This window comes from Trachemys scripta, chromosome 12 (genome assembly GCF_013100865.1).
Source record: "Trachemys scripta elegans isolate TJP31775 chromosome 12, CAS_Tse_1.0, whole genome shotgun sequence".
NCBI classification, from domain to species: Eukaryota; Metazoa; Chordata; order Testudines; family Emydidae; genus Trachemys; species Trachemys scripta.
The window spans coordinates 1,502,583-1,509,979 of NC_048309.1; positions in this window are offsets into that span (position 1 = coordinate 1,502,583).

The following is a 7,397-nucleotide window of genomic DNA, read 5'->3' on the forward strand; positions in this document are numbered from 1 at the left end:
GCTCTCCGTCGACTCCGGAACTCCACCGGAGCGAGCAGCGGTAACGCAGACGACGGGGGAGCCGCGGCCGTTGATCCCGCACCGTGTGGACCCTAGGTAATTCGATCCAAGATACTTCGATTTCAGCTAAGCTATTTGCGTAGCTGAAGTTGCGTATCTTGGATCGATCCCCCCGCCCCCAGTATAGACCAGCCCTTAGTTTCAGTGGGTCAGTTTCTGTTTGTTGCGCCTTCTCTCTTCTCTTTTACATCGAAGATTGATTAGCTTTTCCCTTGGAAAGAGAATCATTTTCTCAAAGCCTCTGGGGGCCACCAGTCTTTGGGCTGCAAAAAAACCCATCTCAGCCTAAAATAATTGTTCACTTGAAATACCTTCAAGCCCAGCTCACCTCACACTTCCAGGACACTCTGCAGAGCTGTTGGAGATCTCGGAGAGATTTGCCACCGCTGAGACCTCATGCTGAAGCTCTTGACAAATGATTTTGCCATTTCAGGGATGGGGAAGAAACATTCATTAACTCCTGCACTTGGCTTCCAGAAAGGTTACAGCTTAATTGGTCAGACTGTCAGCTATAAATCAAGTACTGAAAGGGAAGGAGACACAAGGAAAGGTTTTACAAGAGGATGCAAAGGCTTTTCTTGGGAGAATCCATCCAAATGAGTGCAGAAAACCGAGGGCAGGCAGGACAGCTGAAAATCTGAGAGCATGCAGCTCTTCTTAGAGCAACACTGCACCCTTCCTGGCTTGCCAGTGGCTCTCCAGTCTGGTCTCAGTCACTGGCTAGGCAGCAAGACAAACATTTTTGAAAGAAAAAAAAATCAGTAATTTTATTCAAAATTTTCCATGAGTTTTTTAAATAAAAATGATAACATGAGAATTGTTTTAGAAAATATTCATGTCGGTTGAGTGGGAAAACCCCCACCATGCTTCTGGGTTTTTTTCATCTATAAAGACAGCAGCACAAAATCCAGATGCCTTTCCATGGCGTAGATGCCACCCATAAAGCATTCCCAGGCAGATCATGTACCTTAAACACGAATGGGCCCAATTCTCCTTTGCACAAAGGCCCCTTACACAGTTCTGGCAGTGCAAAGGAGCCTTGAAGTGGGTCTGAGACTGCTGGATTCAGAGTTTCTGGACCCATTGACATTCCCATTGGTGGAGCTTCAGCCGGTGGCTGTGCGAGAAAAGGGAGAAGCAAAGTGATTTCCAGGAACAGGCAGGTTTTCCCTAGAGATCCCAGCTGGTTTGTGCAGTCTCATTGCTCTGATGCTCGAGTGCACATCCCCCCAGAACACAGGAATTGGGGCTTCTCTTGCCAGGGTTCCATGACACCCCTGTTCCCACCCAAAGGCCAGGACTGGTCAGATTTCAGGGTTTGTCTCTGATTAGAAGCTGGGTGTGGACGTGGAAGGAGGCCGTGGAGGGCCCAGGGGATTGGTAAAGGGCAGTGGGTTCTCTCTAGTTGGCTGGCTGGTACTACACAGCATGGTGCCTTCTTGGCGTGAGACTCACATCACAGCCAGCTCCTTTGTTTGTGATTTTGGCAAAGAGTCAAAGGACTAAGCAGGCCACACAGCCTGACTGATGCTTCACCCTAGAACGGGCCATTGTCAGGGGCCGAGGAGAGGCAGATTGCCCTGCCAGTGACCTGTAGGTAAATCAAGGCTGTCCCTGCCTACCCCTGGCAATCAAGCACCTTTCACGAGCACGGAGTTCACCAGGAACAAATAACCTCCCCCCAAACGCTGTTCTCCAAGAAGGGCCTCTGCCAAAGTCAGTTGTGAGACCGGTGCAGATGTCAGCTCAGATATTTTGCCAACTGGCATATGCTAAACTGCGAACAATTAGATTCTGGATGACATTGAGCAGGCAACGGCTGATTGGGCTGGGAGGCCTCTTTGCTACTCAGGTGTGTTGGAAACATTCATAATCCCCAACAAGCCAAAACCAACAGGCATGGCCCTTGGAAGGACATGGCAGCACCCTCACTGCCATCTGCCTGGTCCATCGGGGAACAGGCCGTTCAGAAGGAAGAATAAGGGGGTTACAAAACGTTCCTAGGTAGAAATCAGTGGCAATGTCTTACTGACGAACAGCACAGCACCTGTGCTTAGTGCCAGCCTCAGCGACTCCTGCTGTCCACCCACTGAGGCTGGCATCCCTCACACTGCCCGCCTGAAAGCGAAGCAGGACAGGACAGAGCGGGTACTGCTCAGGGGCTGACATTCAGAGCCAGGATCAAGTGATGCTTGGGCGGGCTGGTAGCCGGCAGGTCAGTTGGTATTAGAGGGAGACCAGGCAGTGGTCAGAGTTCTCGCAGGGGGTCTGTAGCCAGGAGATTCAGTCAAGGGGGCCAGGTTGGCAGAATAGGCAGGTGGCAAGGCAGAATCAGGAGAGACAACGGGTCAGCAAGGCCGGGGCAGATGAGAAAGATTACTGATTGCTTCTTAAATTGGGGAGGGTTGTGTGTCTTTCCCTGTCACGTGCGTTTTGTCAGTTCTATTTAAATCGGTGGAGCGTTAGATATAGTCTATCTCTGGATCTCCACTCAGACATCCCTACCACTTAAATACAGGCAATGAAAGCATGATGCCAAGCCAAGGCTTCCCTCTTGATGACAGGCTGATCGTGGCCTGGCCTGAATCAGCTTATCTGTATTCACAATGCCCTGGTCCCAGAGGCTCCTCCAGACATCTGCTGTGCAGCCCTTTTTTGTTTCCTGGAGCATGTGGTTTCCTGAGACACCCTTTGCTGCAACCAGGTCTCAGCACAGCCCTTTACTTGGCAAAGTTCGGGTCATGCCAATCTGTGAGAACTGCACAGCAAAGGTGCATCTCTCCAAACTTAGAGATGGCAAACACCTTCTGGAGCATCTGTTCCATTCCCTGCCAACCAGGTCAGTCCCAAATTCTTTGTGTAGCTAGAACATGAGTGACTGCTGCAATGTGGGAGACCAACACTTCCCTGAAAGCCCCTTTTGCTGCCTTTGCCTTTCCTGATATCCAGTCTGACTCTTCTCACGTCTCATCATCATCATCCATAATCGTCAGCGCTCTATCCTGACCAGCCCTAAGTAATTCTTCCCTGCCTTAATTCTGATGTTCTTGCTCTTCCTGCATTTGCAGATAGTTCCTTGCTCATCTCTGAGCCAAACTGTTGTTTTTTCTGGCTTTCCGGGTGCTAATATTTAGAGATGAGCCCAAGTCATAAAGCACTGATCCATTATTTTAATCTGCAAAATTCAGCGATGGGCAAGAGTTGGGGGCAGGGAGTGGTTTGGCTGCAAAATTTGGATCCAGATTCCAAACTTCCCTCCCAGAGTTTAGGGATGATTAGAAATAGGAACTTTGATCCATTCCAGATCATGATAAATAATGCATTTGTACAGCTGCCTTTCAAAGGATTCCCAGGGTATTGTACACAGTTAAAATCAATGAAACATAAAGGGCTCCTTTTCCAATTTCTGTTTAAAAATTAAAAGCGACTCAGTTTGCCCAGGTAAGTAAGGGGAGAGGACAGAATATCCAAGGTTCTATCCCCCAGATACTGCCAGATCCTGTATCAAGGGCACTTCAATAAACAACACATTCTGACCTCCATATAACAACGGGGGACATAAGAAAATAGCAAAGCATAAAAGTCTTCTGGGGCATTGTTGTTATTGTCCTTATAAACAAGTAAACACTTTTAAAACCAGTATGAAATTTTATTTATGGCCACAAAAGAGATTTCATCTTCTAAATGATCAGATTGGATAAACTAGATCGGGCTGGCATCTTTTCTATCAGCTGTTTTCTTTTAGCAGCCTGGCTGGGAAACCCTAAGAATTAATTAGAATAATCAATCCTAAAAATGACAAAAATATTGATTAGCATCTCCGTCTCTTCGCTGTCGAGCAGTGCTCCAAGTCTAGCAGGATTGCAAAGGTAATCAAAAGCAGCCCTGGCTATGGATGGAAGATGCTTATCCAATGACGTGCTGTGAAAATGTAATATTCAGTGGTTTTATATCCAAAGATGGCGTCCTTCTAACACTGCTATATCATCACAATATTTTAGCAATAATCATATTCTTCCTCTTTCTTTCCATTTTGCTCTTTTGTTTATTTTATCCATCAGTTAGCTTTTAATACTTGCTTACTTATTCATTTCCTGGATACAATAAAGAAAGTGTGTGTGTGGTGTGTGCGCACGTGTGCCCGTGTGTGTGTCTGTGTTAGTCTACATGCAATTTATATGTAAGGGGAAAAAGTCACGAGTGAGACAGCCAAGCAGAGGAGACCCCTGGAACCAGTCATTACAAGCCCTTGCTGCTTAGGACCTCTTGCTTACATAGGATTCTAGACTGATTCACAAAACTTTGGCTATATTGGGATGCATCTTCAAAAAATTATTTACCATCTGATTCTGGACCTTGCAGACAATTTGTCTAGATTGGAAAGGGCAACATTTTCATCAGAAGGCCCAACACGTGTGTCTAGAAAATACTCCCTTCATAGCATTTGCACATGCAAACAGGCAGCTAGGTCTCCACATAAACAAATGCAAGACTGAGCAGTGCGTGCCCCTTTTCAAAACGGGTCGCTTTCAGCTCAGACGTCCGGAGTGATCCAAGATACCAGTGCTGAGGGAGTGCCCACACTTCATGCCCTGCAGTGACACGCGCCAAATCCAGCCGCTACTGAGTCATTAGCATGGCCCCTGCACATGGCTAGGGTGAGGTTTCTGTGCGTGTGAAACGTGGCATTTATTTGAGAGTGAGATCAACTACAATTAGGAAATGGCTCTAAACTGCTGCTTGCGACGTTTGAAGTTTAGGATGGCTGCTGAATCCAGACTGAACTACTTCAAGTAAATGGTGTCGACTGAGAGCTCAATTTAAGACAGTGTAAATATATTTAACGTTTTGCAGGGAAAAAAAGAAGGGGGTGACAAGGAGACAGATCATCCTTAGGCAAAGGAGGGAACTCAGCGAAGGAATTCGGAGGGCTGCCTTTCAAATGGTTAGCATGTAAGTAAGATTCATAGCTCTCCAAATAAGAGACCCCAAGCCCAGCTGATGTTCCTTCTGCCAGCTGGGTTGGAACTGGATCAAGAGAAGGCAGACTCTAGTTGTTACTCTTCAGTAACATCTGATGAGACTACCTGAGAGAACCTACTTAATATGTCTCGTGAAACACTCCAAGCCCGTTGAGTGCAGGGGAGGGCGGGAGATTCACACCTGTCTTGCTTTCTCTGTGTTTGCAAGTGTAAGCAGAGTCTGGATGAGCTCTCGCCTGACATCTAGTGGTGAGCTGTGGAAAAGGACGTCAGGAGCTGATCTTGTTTGCATGGACACACCCACCCCGCCTAGGTGCTCAGCATGATGGGATTGCTTGCCCAAATGGTCAGTTTTGGCTAGTGTGGGATCCACAGGCTCCTCGTTATTGGGGCAGGAGGAATAAAGGGTTGTTGTCCTTGTGTGAATCAGGGGCAGCAGAACTGTACCTGGCATAGCCTGATGGAGGGACTCACCCTTAACTAAATGGCACTTGCTAGGCAGGGGACCTGGGTTCCAAAGCCCAGTGAGTTGTGAGAGGGTGGGGCCTGGTGCTTGTACCTGGTGGTGTTGGCCTTGCCTAAGGGTGCCAGACACCGTTTGACCCTTCCTTTCTCCACTCTGTCATAACAGCTCATTTAGACTCAGTTGCAAGTCTTGGTACACGCTGCAGAGCTGAAATCACTGACACCTAGGTCAAAGTATGAGACCTGCTTTGGGACAGTGTCTCTGATGTAAGAGGCTGCCCTGTGTGCCCCACTGAGATCATCTTGGTGTGGGCAGCAGGGCGGCTGGTGGAGAGGCATGGCAAGCGAGCAACTGGCGGAGAGGTGTGGCAAGTGGCCAGCAGGGTGGCTGGTGGAGAGGGCCGGACCAGAGCCCCACAGAGAGGGGCAGCGAGTGAGTAAGATGCCTCCTTTCCCCCCAGCACCCAGGGGGGGAGGTGAACTCTACAGATGCACCTCTGAACTCTGGGGCTGCACTTTCCAAGGACAGCAACTGTGAGTGAGGTGCAGAGAAGGAATGGACACGTGAAAGGGACTGTTGGGTTGCTGGACTTAAGAGCCTGAGGAAAAAAGGACACTGCTCACCCTACTTGGTGGTGGGTCTTTTGCTCATGGTTTATGTTTATGAGCCCTGTTTGCGGTGTTTCCCCAAATTAATGCCGCATTATTTCCTTCCTTTTATTAAGTGTTTTGCTACACTCAGACTCTGTGCTTGCAAGAGGGGAAGTATTGCCTTTTAGAGGCGCCCAGGGGCGTGTGTAATTGTCCCAGGTCACTGGGTAGGGGTTCAAGCCGGTTTTGTGTTGTATTGGTGAAAAGGAACCCCTAGGTTCTGAACCCGGCCCTTGTTGCTACCAACTCTGACTGTCAGAAGGGTTACACAAGAAAATCATTATGTGCATTCCTGGAAAGAATAAAATCACGCTTATTCCTTCCTTGGCCTTAGCACGGGACAGGAACCTCTGTACAGCACAAGCCTTCAGCTGGTATTGGGGATTTAGCACATGGAGGTGGAAGTCAGTGGCTGCATCTTGAATCTAATGGCTTCGGAAATGCCCTTATGTGGCCTCCTTCACGTTCCTTTGTGGTGGAAAGCTGTGCAGAGGACATGGCAGATGACTATGATGGTCTGGGAGATTGCCCCACCTAGTCTTTGCTAAGAGCCAGGGTACTGCGGCTAAGGTGTCCAGCTCCCGCAGAAAGACCTATAGGAAGGAAGTTTCCTCACTTCACGCACACCCACAACTACATTCCCCTTCCCAGGACACCCACACATCTAAGGAAGCAGCCTTTTGGACAGATGCTGCTCCAGTGCTCGTCTGACTCCGATAGGAAACGGGGGCTAAGAAAACAGGGGACTTTGTCTAGGTTTCCAAACATAGATGCTCCAGCTCAACCAGACATGATGGGCTCGATGCAGGAATCCCTGAATGAAATTCTGGGGCCTGCGGTGGTTTGTGACGTTATTTTGGATCTCATTATGATTGATAAAGATGATTTACTCACTAGACTGCAAGTTGGTGGTTGCCTAGGGACTAGTGATCATGACCTGATTACATTCAGTCTGGGAAAACAGAGGGCAGTCCCAACTCATCACAAAAAGGTTTGGTACTTCCCAGTGGTCAGTGTCCCAAAGCTGAGGAAAACTATGAACAAACTGGATGGGGAGGAAAATGTTACACAGAAAAATGCAAATGAAAATAGGGAGTTCTTTAAGCAGAGTTTATTAGGAGGCCCAAAAGCCAGGATTCTACCTCCAGGAAGCAAAAATTTGGCTAAAAGCCCTCCTGGTCCAGTGGAGTATGAAAGCAGCAATTAGAAATAAAAAAGCTACATATAACAAGTGTGTGT